General features: G+C 49.8%; 1 pseudogene; it reads right to left on the minus strand.

The window, feature by feature from the left end:
- Positions 1-223: 223 nt before the first annotated feature.
- On the minus strand, positions 224-1,117 carry LOC139019336 (pre-mRNA-splicing factor 38A pseudogene; annotated as a pseudogene).
- Positions 1,118-15,323: the final 14,206 nt, after the last annotated feature.

The raw sequence follows: 15,323 nt of genomic DNA on the forward strand, positions 1-15,323 counted from the left end.
TGGGCTATTGTGTGGTTCTCAAAAAGAGACACAAAACTCAAAACCTCTTTTATTTAAAAAGAAAAACATATGGAGAATCTTTTAGGTTAAAACAATAACAACAACAACAGAAAACCCTAAAGTATTCTCAAGGCTGCCTCAGGAGAAGATGTCAATCCTTCCACAGAGAGAGATGACTTCACATCTGCAGGAGGCCAGTCGAACTAAACCCCACCTCGGCCCATTACTCCTTCCCTCTGTGGCTCTTCCTGTGGGCCTTCTTAGATCGATTTGAGTGGCACCTGCATCTGTGACTATGGTGATGACCTGGGGACTTGGAGCAGGAGGTGTGTGGTCTATCTCAGGACCTGCAGTGGTGACTTCTTAGACTCCTACACTGATACCTCTCTGGGACACGAGGGGAAGGGTTCCTTCTTTTGAGACTGGGTCTCTGCCTACTGGGATCCCAGTACCCACTTCTTCTGTACCGCAGGCTGGGAGAGCGATGGGGCTAGTCCAAGTTCCGGTAGCTTCTCCCCCGGTGATGGAGTGATGGTATCCTCTCCAACCTCACATCCTTTTCTTCCTGCTGTTCAGTGGACTTGACATCATCCATGTCCTGGTCCAGAGCACTAGCTGCAATTGCTCAGCTCCCTCGAGCACATAGTGTTTCCGTTGCCAGGCCAGAATGACATCACGGACTCTCACTTTGAAGAAGTTTATCAATGAACTCATCTACATGCATCAGTTCAAACTTTGCATTTCAGTTCTGGCTCCTAATTATTCTGTTGACATTGCCAGAGGCTCCAAGTACTTTTAGGAATCAATTGCATTGCCTGTCAGCCTCATGGAAAGTGCTCCCAACATGCAGGCAAACGGAAGTCTTCATTTCTTATAAACTCAACAATGATGTCCTTCTCCGCCTGAATCTGAAGCCGTTTCAAGGTCAATCACAGAAAGGGAGACACTACCCACAAACCTTAATGCCATGACTTTATGGACCACAAGTCTGGGGGTCAGTCCAAAGGACTCCTCTCTCCAGTGCAGGACTCATAGATTCGAGTCCGAATGATCTTCACCTGATATGGAGGGAGGTGCCATGGATGCTCTGATCCTCCGTCACTATGAGGTTCACCATTTTTAGAGCCTGTTGCCCTTATTGCGTGCCTTCATTAGCGGCTTCTTGGATATGCCCTGACTGAGGATCGGACCCACAACATGGACCTATCTGGATGACCCTCTAGCCACAGAGCTATGGGACCAGGGCTTGAATGAGTTCGCAGTGTCCTCCTTCTTATTTATCTCCTCTCAAAGGCACATACTCTGCTCCTCCCTTCTCCCCCACCGTGACCCCACCCCAGGTGAGTCCTGCTGATCTATAACCTACTCACATAGCACCAGCATTTCCCCACCCCAGCAGCGTGTGTCTTTGTGCAGAACCAGATTTCTCTTACATTTTATGAGGTTGAGTTTCTCACCCATTGCCTGTATCGCTCCCAGGCTTTGTTTACAGTCCTTGGAAAGACCTCATCCCTGTGTTGATTTTGGGTGCAGTTATGGAACTGGTGAGTGGGGTAGGGGTTAGTGTTGGGGTGAAGTCAAAAGAAAAGGGAGAAAAGGGGAGGGGAGGAATAAATGTGAACAGAAGGAGACTTTATCCTTTGATCTCGCAGTATGCATTGAGATGATGGTACACTGCGTGTTCATAATGTTTCCTTGAAATGTACATATGAAGCCAGACAACCGAGGGGTCCAGGCTGCCTGTCCTACTTGAGCCAAGAAAGCACAGACAGGGTGAAATCATATATGAGCATTTATTCCAATAATGCCGGTGGTATGGGAGAGCAGCAGGTCACACAGGAAGTTCTGCTCTGTACCCACTCTCCCATAAGCCAGCAGGCTGTACAGGGAACAAGGACAAAGTTTCCATGGGGAAGTGGGCAAAAGGAGTAAGGATGGGTATAATGGTCACAGATTACAGGCAATGTGGGCAGTGTGGGCTGGGGGGTTGCAAAGGGCAGGGGGAATCCGGGACTCCATTGTTTCCTTTCCTCAACAAGGTTGTTAATCTTTCCATGATAGTGGGCAGCTCCCACATGGGGAGGATGGCAGCATTTCCGGTGAGCTCCCAGGTCCCGCATGTAACTCCCAGCCAGGTTAGAATGTGCTTTCTTAAATCAGAACAAACAATTATGGGTAATAGAGCATGAGTAATGTTTCTTATAATTATTTCTTATACATAATAAGTAGTCCCAAATATTCTATTTCTGCCACTGACATGTACACTTGCCAAACCTGTAACTTTAGTCTGTGTGTGAATGGGGTTCCACACAATGATTCTTATTCATTTATTTGATTTATCTATTTTATTTTAAAACCTGTATGGTTTTATTAACTGACGGTCTCCCCAGTTAATTCAATTTGAAAAAAAAAAGAGAGGGAGACAGAAAAAGATATAATGATTCGTGAGGTGTCCTGTTAATACTCACTTGCTTTTAAAGTCCCAGGCCCCAAATTTGTCTAGGACCTTCTCAGAGGTCCAGGATGGCTCCTCCCACAAAAATCCATTTGAGAGGGACTAAGGCACACCAGCCTGCTGGCGACTATCAAATTGTTTCACCTCCAAGTGGGCTGGCAGGGCCCCTGTTCTGATCAGTGCCTTATGCAGATGTTCCAAGAGCCCCTTCTGCTGCCAACGTCACCCTGTGCAGCCTCCCAGGTGGCCAGCGACTGGATCTGACCAGAGGGCATGCTGCCGGGCACTCACACCAATTCCTGTGGTGAGAGATGGTACCCCCAAGGGGACACCGGAGGGTTGGAAGAGCAGGGACAGGTGTGGCTCAGCCTGTGGTGGGCAGGGGCAGGGAAGAACACATTGTCTTCTCCATCACCCCTTGGCAGATTGCCTATGCAGCTGCCTGTGGCCAGGGTGCACAGTCTCAAAGGGAAACACACAGACACCTCAGGCACAGAAACACACGGAACACCCCCGCCTAAGATGGGCACTCAGGTGCAGGGCTTATGGCCAGGCTCACGGAGACCAACACTGTAGACACAGGTAACAACTTGAGGGGAACGCACACACAAACACACAGATAAGAACACACTCGGCCACCCAGACAGTGCAACAGGGCAATCCCACAAACACAACAGACACAAATAAACACACCAGAACCGACATACGTGGAAACATAAAAAGGACACAAAGAGGACACACACACACACACACACACACACACACATCAGAAACACCGAAAGGGGTAGCAAATTCACACATACAACCAACACGCCCACATGCAAATAAACACTTCTCAAATCCCGAGTCATACTAATTCACTGACTTGAAGGAAACATTAAGAATTAAGGTGCTGCCCTGGCCAGATGGTTCAGTTGGTTGGAGCATCATTTAATTTACTCCCCGGACCCTCAGAAAAAATTGAGGGTTCAATCTTGGTAAGGGGCTATACCTCGGTTGAGGAATCCATACCTGCTCGGGGCTCATAAGGGAGGCAACTGATCAATGTCTCCTCTCATTTTGATGTTTCAATTTTTTTGTCTCCCTTTCTCTCTCTCTAAAATCAATGACCATATCCTCAGATTAAGATGCAAAATGTATTAACTTGAGTTTTCAAGCCCAATCCCTAGGTGCCTGCTCCTCAGCCTCTGGTCAGGTTCAGAGCAGGGCCAATTGGGGAGTTGGGGCGCCGCTCCCTGTCATGCACAGAGCAGGGTGGATCGGGAGGTCTCGATGCCACCCCTGGTCACACTCAGGGTAGGGCTGATCAGGGGGTTGGGGTGCAGCCCCCAGTCACACTCAGAGCAGGGCCAAGCAGGAGGTTGTGGCGCCACCCCCGTCACACACAGAGCAGGGCCCATCCCGGAGTTGGCGTGCCACCTCCTGTCACGCACAGAGAAGGGCCGATCAGGGGGTTGGGGAGCTCCCCCCTGTCACACACAGATCCGAGAGTTGGGGCACTGCCCCCTGACACACTCAGGGCAGGGCCGATCCAGCAGTTGGGGTGCTGCCTCCTGTCAGGCACAGAGCAGGGCTGATCTGGGGGTTGGGATGCTGCCCCCTGTCAGGAAAAAGCAGGACCAATCTAGGGGTTGTGGCGCTGCCCCCTGTCATGCTGCTCCAGGGGCAGGGAGGCCTCTCGGCTCCGCTGATCCCAGGACCCTAAAGCCTTGTTGGCTCAGCTGATCCCGGGGACTTGAGGCCTCGTGACTCGTTAATCCCGGGGCGGTGAGGCCTCGCTGCTCAGCGGCTTCAGGGCTGTTTGGTTTCGCTCCACTGCTTGGAGCCTGCATATGCAAATTAACCGCCATCTTTGTTGGCAGTTAATTTGCATATCGTCCTGATTAGCCCATGGGAAGCATAGTAGAGGTATGGTTAATTACACTTTTTGTCTTTTATTAAATAGGATATTTCCATGTGTTCCAGCTTGCTTTCTGGGGATTTTTCATTGTCTTTCTTGTCATCCTCATTGCTGTGGCTTTCCATGGTATTTGCTGTCCTTTTTGCTTACGCATTTATCTCTGAAGAGGTCTTCCTATTATTTTCCAGTAGAAGGCCCTGAATCGTAAGACTTTATACCTCTGTGGTCCCCCAATCTTGAACTTCTGTTGCTTCTGTAAGACAGCTGGGCTGCTTGTGGGTGCAGTTTGTTTTGCTCTTACCTTGACCTCTGACCTCCGTGGGGGTCCACCCCAACCACCCCTCCTGGAGATCAGTCACAGAGGGAAACAGTGATTCTACTGCAACAGCTCTAGGTTTACAGATAACATGCTCCTGGATCCGACTCCAAGGGCAAGAGGCAAGTTTCAGGAGTCCAAGGGGGTGCAGGGCTCTGTGGTTCTGTTTCTTTGTCTGACACACCACCCTCGGCCCAACAGTGGAGAGCTGCACAGCAGAACCCCATGAAAGTGCTCTATCAGGCATCTGCTGGCACAATCAGATTGCTTCCTCGACACTCTCTCTTTGAGGTGCTCCCCCCGCCACCCCTACCATCCTGTGGCTCTCTGTTCTTCCCAGCCAAAGGGCTAAGCCACAAGTTCCCGGCTGCAGGGCTGCATCTAAGAGCCATCTACCCATTTATTCCCGTTGCCCACCTTTATATGTTTTAGTGTGTGCATCTCTCAGGCGTGCATCTGTGTTGAGCAGGGATTTCTTTGTTGAATTATAGCTGATTAACTTGTTGAAGTTCCTGAGAGGAAAAGGTGCACTCTCACGCTGCCATTCCTCTGCCATCACCTCTGGTGAGGTGTCTTGAAGATGAGGGAAGAAGCTGAAGGTCAGGCACCTAACGTGAGTGACTGGGCAGGCAATAGACTAGTGGAGATGGAAGCGGGGCTGTCCTCACTGAACATGTCCTATGTGGTAGCAGGAAGCTGGTTATGTCAACCTTCCCTCGGGGAGGGTGGTGCGATCTGGGCGTCCTGAGAGGGTAGAGGGGCTGGAACTACAGAAGAGCTGCTGTCCCACAGAGAGTATAAAGTGACAAGAACAAGCCAGCAGTAAATGTGAGTGGGAGGGAAGTGGGACGTGCAGCAAGCACCCACCATCTACTGCCCAGTGGCAGCCCTTTGTGCCTGTGGCCTTCCTGTCTTACAGGACTGAAGGCTCCCTGAGGGTGGGAGCCATTTCTTATCTCTCGGTCTCCTGTGTCTAGGCTGGTACTGTAGACATTATAGCTGCTCACAAATACTTGTTGAATGGAACCCAGTGGTGCTGGGTTATTGTGTAAGCCACTGCATCTTTTTAGGCTTCTGTTTCCTTTTCCCAAAATGGGGGAAATCACAAGGCTGTTGTGAAGGCCGGGCAAGAGGGCAGATGGGAAAGCTCTATAAACTGTAAAAGATTTTGCAAACACAAAGTGTAAGAAAAGTCACTACATTGGATCTGTGGCTTTAACTACAAGTCCCTGAAACTCTGTCCCAGCCAGAACCATTTGGTTGTGGAGCATCCCAGTATGACACAGGAGCGGGAGGTGGGGGTAGGGGCATTAGGAAGCCCTGGCACAGCCCCGAGTCCTGGCAGCACAGGGCAGGAGATAGGCACCCCGCTCCATCACACTCTGCAGGGAGGAGCAGGCCTGGTTGTGGTGAGGATGAAAGAAAACCCTCACTTCAGAAGGCTCCCTAAGCAGCTGGTGCCTGCAGAGTGGGATCCTCTGCGCCAGGAGGACCCATAGGCCGGCCTGCCCCTGCCCTGCTCTGTCCTGGCCACCTTCTGGGGGAAGGGAAGAGACTACCCGCAATGAGCGCTGTGGGGGCTGGCCCTCCACGGTCCCAGCACGGACTCCTCCTCACCATGGCCTTAGCCGCCCCAGAGCCCAGGCTGCCTCCAGGCTTCCAGCAGCCACATGGTGCAGGTAAACACCAGCAGAAGCTCCCTCCCCTGTGGACACAGCATCCTCCACAGGCACCAATGCTGACTTTGGTCTGGGCAGGACTTCCAGGTAGAGAGCAGCGCTCTGAGAGGGGTGGGGTGGCGCCCTCTGCTGGCGGGAAGGCAGCAGTGCTGGAAAAGGCTCAGCAGCCTCAGTGTGTCTCCTCTCAGAACACTGGTCCCTTGACTTGGTGGTGAGTGCAGGGATATGTCTCACTTCGTACAGGAGATCCCTACCGGTTATGGCCAAGAGGCCTCTTCAGGACCTGCCACCGAAGGAACCCTGCTCGTCAGCAGGGCGTGAACCTTTTCACACTTGGGATCGTTTACCTGGTTGCCCATCTACCCATAGGAAAATATGTCGAGTTATTCCTGTGTGTGTTCACCAGTAGTTATGGGGCATTTCATACTCAGCTTGCTGCTCTGAGACTTGTGTTTCCCCTCAACCCTGGGCCTCTGTCTCCTGCGTGTGGCCTGTGATACGTCTCCTGGGGGTGTTCTACAGTGTCCTCCAACCCATGCCTAGGGGAATAGTGACCGCGACCTTATTTGAGATAGGGCCTTGGCAGATGTAATCAAGTTCAGAGGAGGGCTTGAATTGGGTGGGCCTTACCTGCAGTGACAGGTGTTTTTCTAAGAGGGAATTTGGACTCACTCACAGGCCATGAGACTGGGACTCAGGGGTGGGTGGGGGGATGGGTCTCCAAGCCATGGACCAAAGATAGCTGGCCGCCACCAGCAGCTGGGGTGAACCTCGACCGATTTTCTCTTGCAGCCCCAGAAGGAGCCCACCCTGCCCGCACCTTGATTTCTGGGGATGAGTATTTCACAGGCTGAGGTGGGAGCGCTGGAGGCTGGACGAGCTTCCCTGTGGCGAGCTCTGGTCACTGCCCACCTGCCTGGACCACAGTCTCTTAAGCTCCTGGAGACAAGCGCCAGAGGGGAAGGGACTCCCAGCCAATGCCCCCCGTCTAGGGGTTTTGAGCACGGGGAGGGGGTGCTTGTTGCACTGGCCTGCCCCTGCATCCCTGGGTACCTCCCACCCATGCCGACTGGTGGGCCATGGCTGACTTCTGCCCAGGGGCCTGGGGACCAGTGTACAGGGCTGTGCAAGGGAGAGGCAAGAGCACACACACTGCCCTTGGTGAGGATGGTGGGGCTGGTGCAACACAGGGTCAGGGAGAAAAGCCAGATGGCACGAGGCAGCCCCTAACTTCACCAGCAAGAAAACAGACCCAGAGAGGGAAATGGCTTTCCACAAACTCATTCTCTCAGAGTAGGTCACACCTGGAAGCCTGAGCACAGCCCACTGTTTCCTTCTGTCCCTCATTTCCCACCCAGTCGAGGGGGAAGCGGAGCTGACTGGGCGGACTGTACTCTGTCCTCAGTCCACCAGCTCAGGTGCCTGGTGAGGGCTTTGTCCATGGCCACAAGGGAGAGAAATGAGTGCAGACCAGCCCCACTCAAAGCCCTTGCAGCCACCTAGACCCTTCTCTTGATCTGGGAAAGGGGGTGGTGGGAGGGAACGAGTGATGCTGGCCAGGGGAACTCAAGGCTGAGGCTATGCAGGGGATGGCCACCCACCACCACCACTTTTCCCTTCAGGCTGCCCCCCCCGCTGAGCAGCATGCCAGCTGGGCTTCCCTTTGATGACACAACCAGTACTTTCCCACAACAAGGGGGATGGGCAGAGCCCCTGGAGGCCCAGTTCTGACCCTGCTCTGGTGACTGCCACCTTCTGCCAGCACCTCCCAGGCTGGAGCCACCGAGTGCATGTGTTACAGAAGACCGGAGAAGAACCAAGCAACACTTAGAGAGATGGAGTTACATTTATTATTACTCGCGGGCCCAGAGAAAAATGTCTCTAGAATTCTGGGAGAACTCACACAGGAAGTTTCCTGTATTTGTACCTTTTTACCCTCTTTGTCTCCCAAATATGGGGTTTTCTGGTCCCCTTTGCGAGTTCTTAAAGAGCCCCTATGTGCTGGGTCTTTGAGACCTCAACCAAAGGCTTGGCCTGGTGCCAGCACTGATAACTTTGTCTGGGGAAGATGGATACTTCATTCCCCATTGGTTTTATGTACATGAGTCAAATCATTGGCTCTTTTGGGTCATTGTTGGGGAGGGAGTTATATTGACCCCTGAGGACTATAAGCTTAATAGAATTAATTCTCTGCCAAATAAAGTCAGTGGGCTTGCTTATAAGATAAGGGCTTGGAATGAGGGCCAGGAATAATCTTTAGAGGGTCTGAAGAGTCCTGGACTCTCTATTTCCATGGCTGTCTTAAGCCGGGTGTGATGAAGACATTTCAGGATCCCGTCGACCTTGATTGCCGTGGGGGTGGTCCTTTTCATGTAGGAGTCAGTCCTTGATGGCAAATTTCTTTATCTAAACAGAGTCACCAGGTTGGAAGGGATGGACCAGATCAGAAGTTGATACAGGCAGAGCATCTTGAACATGCTTCTGGACTGCTTCCTGGGTGGACGGTAAAGCCTGTAAGAAGTCGAGTAAAGATTGGTTATGGATTTCAGCTTTTCTAGATTGGGCACGTCAGTGGCTGAAAGAGTCACTAGAATCTGTAGAGGCCCCACTGGTTTTAGGGCAGCCTCCCAGGCCACTTTGTCTGTGGCACGGTTCCCTCTTGCTTCTGTGGAGTCTCCTTACCTTGTAAATAGCATTATGTACATGAGCCATTGCAAATGTGTACCTGCTATCAGTATAAATTGTTACTGAGTTTTCTTTTGCCCACCGGAGTGCCTGAAACTGGGTGACGAGCATTTGACATCCAGCGCTCCAGTGTGTTCTGGAGTAAAGCCTGGACTGCATGTGGGGCATTAGTTCCTACCCTATGGTTAACTTATTTGCTTTTTTGATAAGCATAGCTGTGGCTGTTACTGCCCGGAGGTAAGTAGGTCATCCAAATGTAAAGGGGTCAAGTCTTTTGGACAAATAGGCTACTGGTCTTTTCTAGGGGCTGAGACTTTGGGTGAGTAACTCTTTGGCTATGCCCCTTGTCTTACATACCTAGAGGTGGAAATACTTAGTTACATCTGGTAGTGCTAGTTGGTCTATCATCCTTGCTCTGCTCATGTCTGTCTAACTGTCCAATATATGACTTCAAGGATCCTGGCTCTGAATTATTTTAGGGAAAATGGACATTGAAATTTTTCTGTAATTACTTCCTGCTGAGGTGGGTCAGAGGATGTCTCAGAGTCAAGAGATCCTTTCTGTCTGTCACAGGGATGATGAGGCCTGGGCACAGAAGGAGGTGGGCTTGTGACCTGGCAGAGATAAACTGTAATAAATGGTCCCGTGGAAGGGAAAGAAACCATTTTAGTTTGAATAACCTCTATAGAAATTTAATTTTTCTCCTTAAAATTACCTCTATGTTTATCAAAAGAGCCAAATCAAGACAACTTTTCTATTGTATTTAGTTTGGCCTGATTGTTTATATAAACACAACAAGAATGGTAACTGACTACCTTTGCCAGAATTTCATGATTGAATCTTGGTGTGCCCCATAGGGAAGGAAGCCAAGCCATCCAGCTGCCATCAGGCCTGCCTGCAGTATCTGCTGAGTTAGGTGAATCCCTCACCTGCAGCAACTCTACCTGAGCCCACACCCTAGGCTTTAAGGCCCATCTCAGTAGCCCTCCTACTCATCGAGGCCCAGAGTGTGTGGGGGTTCCGCAGGGATGCAGAGGCATCCTTATTGCTCCCATTCTACTGTGACCAACCACCAGTGATGGTAGGGCATGGGCCTGATGCTCCAGCGCCAGCCATTTTCAGGGCTCCCAAGCAGGATACCAGGCTTTTCCTGTGGCACTCTTATTGGCTTTAAGTCTTTAGAGTTCAGACAGGGCTCTTTAAAACATGATACTCTAGTCAAAATTTCCGGTCAATAAAACCACTATTGGAAACCGCTCTTATTGAATGTATGCAAAGAAATGTACTGCCATGATTTATTAAGCATTGCTAAATTTCGCAGGAAGTAGGTAAGGAGAAAAATATACTGACCTGCTTTAAGATCTTCTGATTTTCCTTGCCAGTCCTTTTCATGGACTCTTCAGAGTAAGATAATTGTCTTCAAATGGCAAGAAGAAATTTACAATGTGTCTATATTTAAATAGATAGTAACAGCTGTCCCTTTAGTAGGGCTCCCTCTACTTGACTTGTCCTTAAACTACATATGGTTTCTGGAATGGGTGTCTCACCCTCTCAGAACAGACTAAGGAAGCTTTATTCCTTTACAGGGTCTCACATGTAACAGGACCTCACAGGGTCTGTAATTCCTGTAACAGAGGTCTAGTATTCACCACTTCACTACTTCCCCCTGTTCCAAACAGGCCTCCCCCACTTTCCTAAAGTTGAGGTTTGTGCCACCCCTGACATGGGCATGGTCACACAGGCCTGCAAGACAGTATACAGGCTCACAACTGTCTCTCAATAGAGACCAAAACCTGGTGGTTGTTCTTCTTTGTCCATGATGAAGTATAACTTTGGCACTGAGGCCACTTCTGACAGCTAAATCTTTTGCTACTAAACATGACCCATGGTAGGGCTATACAAACATCTTAGGGAGGTGACCTTCTATTTTTGACCTTCTCACACAAAGCAAAACTGTCCTTGTCTCATTGGAGTCATCTCCATGAAGACACAGGCATTATCTAAGTCTAGTATACAGTTTTCTGCAGGCTACTGTCAGGGCTGTGTATGGTGGCCAGTTCCTTTTTTTTTTCTAGCCACCAACACAGTCTGTCCAATTTCCCTAAAATGTATTCTGGCACAGGAGGAAGTTGTTTGCTATACACAGGCAGCTTAACCCCTATACAACTGGGCTTGGGCCTCTGTCTAGCAAACTGCAGTTTATAAGTTCAATGCGCAGCCTCCGGTTCTCCTAACCAAAGGGATTTGGGCCAGTCCCTAAGTCAGATTACTCCTGTCTTGGAGAATCTCAAAGTCCTGAAGGCTCCCCAGTTGAGGGAGAGTGTCTTTCCTTTGCCCTTTGACTTTGAGCTGCCAGTCCAAAACAGCCAGAGTTGCAGTTAGAAACAGCTTTGCATATTGCAAAGCGCTCCTGTGGCAGTGGCTTGGGTATTAGGCCCCTTTTCTTCCCACCAGTCCCCTTTGTGGCAGATCAGCAACCAGGCCTCTCCCAAGGGAGTGCACTGGAAGGGGATATCAGCCCCACCTCTTCCAGCAGCAACAGGTACTGAACCCTTTCAGTACGTTTGCAAACAGGGAGCTTTCACTAGCTTTATCTGCTGCTTTCACAGACTCTGGGCTTGCTGCTCTATACCTGAGGCTGAAGGAAAGATAGTAGCAGTCACTGGCTTCTGCTTTAACTGCTGTAGCCAGCAAGCCAAAGGCCTAAGTCTTGTATTGCTTGTTGTAAAACACTCATTACTCCCTGGGTGGCAGCGGGGAAGCTATAGTGTCAGGTAAATGTCTGCTGTCCCCCACTTTTCTTGCTGCTGCTGCTTCTTGCAGGGCCACTGCAGGTATCTCGGGCATCCAGCCCCCCACCCCCTTCTCCCCATCTTTCACCTGACTCTCCTGGGCTGAGTCTGCCTAGCAACCAGTTCTAAATCACCAGGGCGGCTGTGCACTTTAGCTTCCTTTCTCCGCCGCTTGGCTCCTGGGAGTTTAGGGTTTTTGTTTTTTTTATATTTTAAAATGTATTAGAATTCTTTATTCTTATAAACCACAATCCCTTAATGATTTCCAAAAGTGAACAGTCAGCATTTTTAGATTAATATTTGTGACTTTCAAGTATATTGCATTGGTCTAATTTAGTATTGGAAGGGTTAAAGAGAATAAACCAGGGCAGAGAAAGATTAATTGTGCTTGCAGAAAACTTGCGACCTTGAATCTAGTGAAGTTCTGATAAGACACCTAGTAGACTACAGACCAGACCCCTACGACAGCAGAGTGGTCTTCAGCCAGTAAAAGTCAACAAAAACCTATCTCTCCCTGCTTCATAATTAACTGCTGACACCTCCTCCCACCCTGTCCCCCAAGCCCAGGGCCCGTTGCTTGTCTCCCTTTCCTATTGTGAGTCAGAGGAAGACAATTCCTACAGAGGGGAGAAATAGAAACAGTGGGAGTTTTGGAGCAAACCACAGACTACTAGTGTAGTAGTCCTCCCTCCTGGAGGCTGGGGTCCAACCTGTGGAGAAAAATGACTCTTAGTCAACCTAGAAAGATAGCAGATGAGGACAAGGGGGTGTAGGGAGATTTCTTGCAACTGAAAGCCTGGAGGGCCTCCTGAATGAAAACATCTTTAATCCAGTTATAGATGCTTTCAGAATCAGGATGAGGGAGGAAGGGAAAGACCAGGTTATGTCCTCTATGAGGATCCTAATAAATAACTGAAAACGGCAAGTCAAACAAAACACACAAACATGAAGACAACAGATTGCACAAGACACAACCAGGGTTAATGGGGTCCATAGAAAATTAATAATAACTTCAGCCTTAGTTCTGCCTCAGGTGGCTCATGTTGGACTATGATGTCACAGACAGGGACAAGGCCCTTAAATCTCTCTGCCCTGCGGAGCTATAAGCCTGCCTCTGGAAGTCTCTGTCCACCAAAAGAGATAAGGAAAGCCATAAATAACAAGTTCTTTGTTTTTTTGAAGTTTACTACTTTGTTGCAAATAGTTAACTTGAAAACACTTCTCTCTTCCTTTTCTTAGAAGCAATCTCAGAACCAAGTGATATTGGAACCTAGCTGGCCTGTGTTTTAGCCTTTAAATGTACCCCAGAACTTCAAAATTTCAATTTAATACAGCAAATTCACAACTCAGGGAAGTGCAACTGATAGACAGAAATTTTTATTAGCTAAATGGGCTGATTCCCTCTGTGATAGAGAGCAAACGTCTCTGAGAAAAATAACTCAGCAGTGCTGCTTAAGACTTTTGCAGATTACCACAGGTTCAGCCTTTAATAAATCAAACGTTTAGCCAGACGAATCAACAGAAATGTAGAATAAATCAAAGTAGCTTTTGCTTTTACACAGGCTCTCGCACTTATATTTATACACCAGACAATCCGAGTTTTTTACTTCTACCAGATATTTACTCAGAGTTTAAAAAGTCCACCTGATCCCTCATTAATTGCCTAAGGAAGCTGTATGGCTTCTGAGGAGGTGATCAAGCTCCCCCTTCCACTCACTTGGAGTGGGCCTGACTGATAGGGGCCCATACCTTACCGATTCTGTCGACAGGTCCAGAGGTATCTGTCCACTCTCTCCAGATGCTGTCCAGGTCCTGGGCTGAGGTCTGGGAATGCCCAGAGTACCCCAGTTTAATTCTGCTAAATCAGCAGTGCATGCTCCTCCTGGAGGCCTGTCCAATGCCCCTGGGCCCCAAATCTGGTCCAATCAGTGGAGGCCAAAAGGCCAAGCATGGGTTGGTTTTCTCGGTCAGGGATCCAATAATGTTACAAAAGACCGTAGAAGAACCAAGCAACGCTTAGAGAGATGGAGTTACATTTATTATTACGTGCAGGCCCAGAATTCTAGAGACATTTTTCTCTGGGCCTGCACATAATCATAAATGTAACTCCATCTCTCTAAGCGTTGCTTCGTTCTTCTCTGGTCTTCAGTAACACAGGCTTCTCCAAAGTGGAGGCCACCAGGAGGAGAGGAGAGGGAAGGAGGGCATGTGGAAGGTGAGTCAGGGTTCCGGCCTAGGCCAGTGGACTGTGTCAGGAAGCGTCAGTCTGCGGGATGGCTCAGCAGCCCAGGAGACGCCTCCACCTGCCAACTCCCTGGCCTATGAAGACATCTGGATGCTCAACTTGCCAGAGACACAGCCTGCTGTTTCACATGCCAGTTAGGAGTCATATACCCTGGGATTTTGTCCAGGAAGACCTGCGGTCACTAATACAACAGGTACCATGTATCACCTGCTTCCCCTGTGCCAGGCACTATGCTAGAAACTGCAGGTGCAATTGCAAAAGAACAAAACAAAAACAACCCCCCAACTCATTCAATTCTCAAAGCAACCTTGCAAGGTTGTATTCAAACAACCTTCAACAGGTAAGGCAAGTGAGGTCACAGTCCAGCAGGTCCCACATCTAGAGAGTGGCAGGTGGGGGTTGAACCCACAGCTGCCCGGCTCTGCAGCCGTCTTTCACACCACCCGGCCCCTCTCTGCACAGTTCTACATCTTTGACACCATCTTCGTGAGTGCACCCTCCCTGGCCACCCAGAGGGCCCATCTGTGACACCCTCTCCCAGCATCAACACTCAGGGAGTGGAGGCAGGGGCACGGTTGTGAATCCCACTTCTTCAGGCCTGCTCAGGGGTGTCAGGTTAGTGGGGTGAGCACGCTGGGAAGAGGGAGGGAGGTGGCTCTCAGGAGGGAGCCTCAGCATCCACAACCAGCTCCTACAGCGAGGCTGCTTAGGTCTCGCGGAGTCTGAAAAGGACCAGTGACCTCTGGGTACTTGGTGGTGATGCAGATTCTCAGGAAGCTCCACCCCAGAGCCTCTGAGCCAGAAACCCCAGGTCCAGGCTGTGTCCAGGCAGCCCAGGTGAGTGTGAGGGAGGCCGCAGTCTGAGAAGCATGCATCAAACCATGAACTTGAGGGCAGGGCTTTGGTTATTCTCCAGCCCCCGGCGCACAGTGCTCTGTAGTCGGAAACAGAAATGATGGGAGGCAGAGACCATGTACATACTGTCTTCAGGACCGCCCACCTGACTAGGCACCTAGCAAGTATGTGACAAAACTTGCCGATGAACTGGTTTACTTTGGTTTTTTTTTTTTGGGGGGGGAGGGGAGCAGGCATCATGCATGCTGCCTAACACAGAGTACACACTCAATACATATCTACTGAACAAATAGTCTGTATTCTGTGTCACCAGGCTCTATTAATGCAGGCCAAAGAATTTGCTATGTGGCCAGAGAAAGTTCCACTGTGTATGCTTAAGGGGAAGGAGACAATTAC

Source organism: Myotis yumanensis, unplaced genomic scaffold (assembly GCF_028538775.1).
Source record: "Myotis yumanensis isolate MYYU_CA2020_CCGP unplaced genomic scaffold, mMyoYum1.0.hap1 SCAF_11, whole genome shotgun sequence".
Classification (NCBI taxonomy): Eukaryota; Metazoa; Chordata; class Mammalia; order Chiroptera; family Vespertilionidae; genus Myotis; species Myotis yumanensis.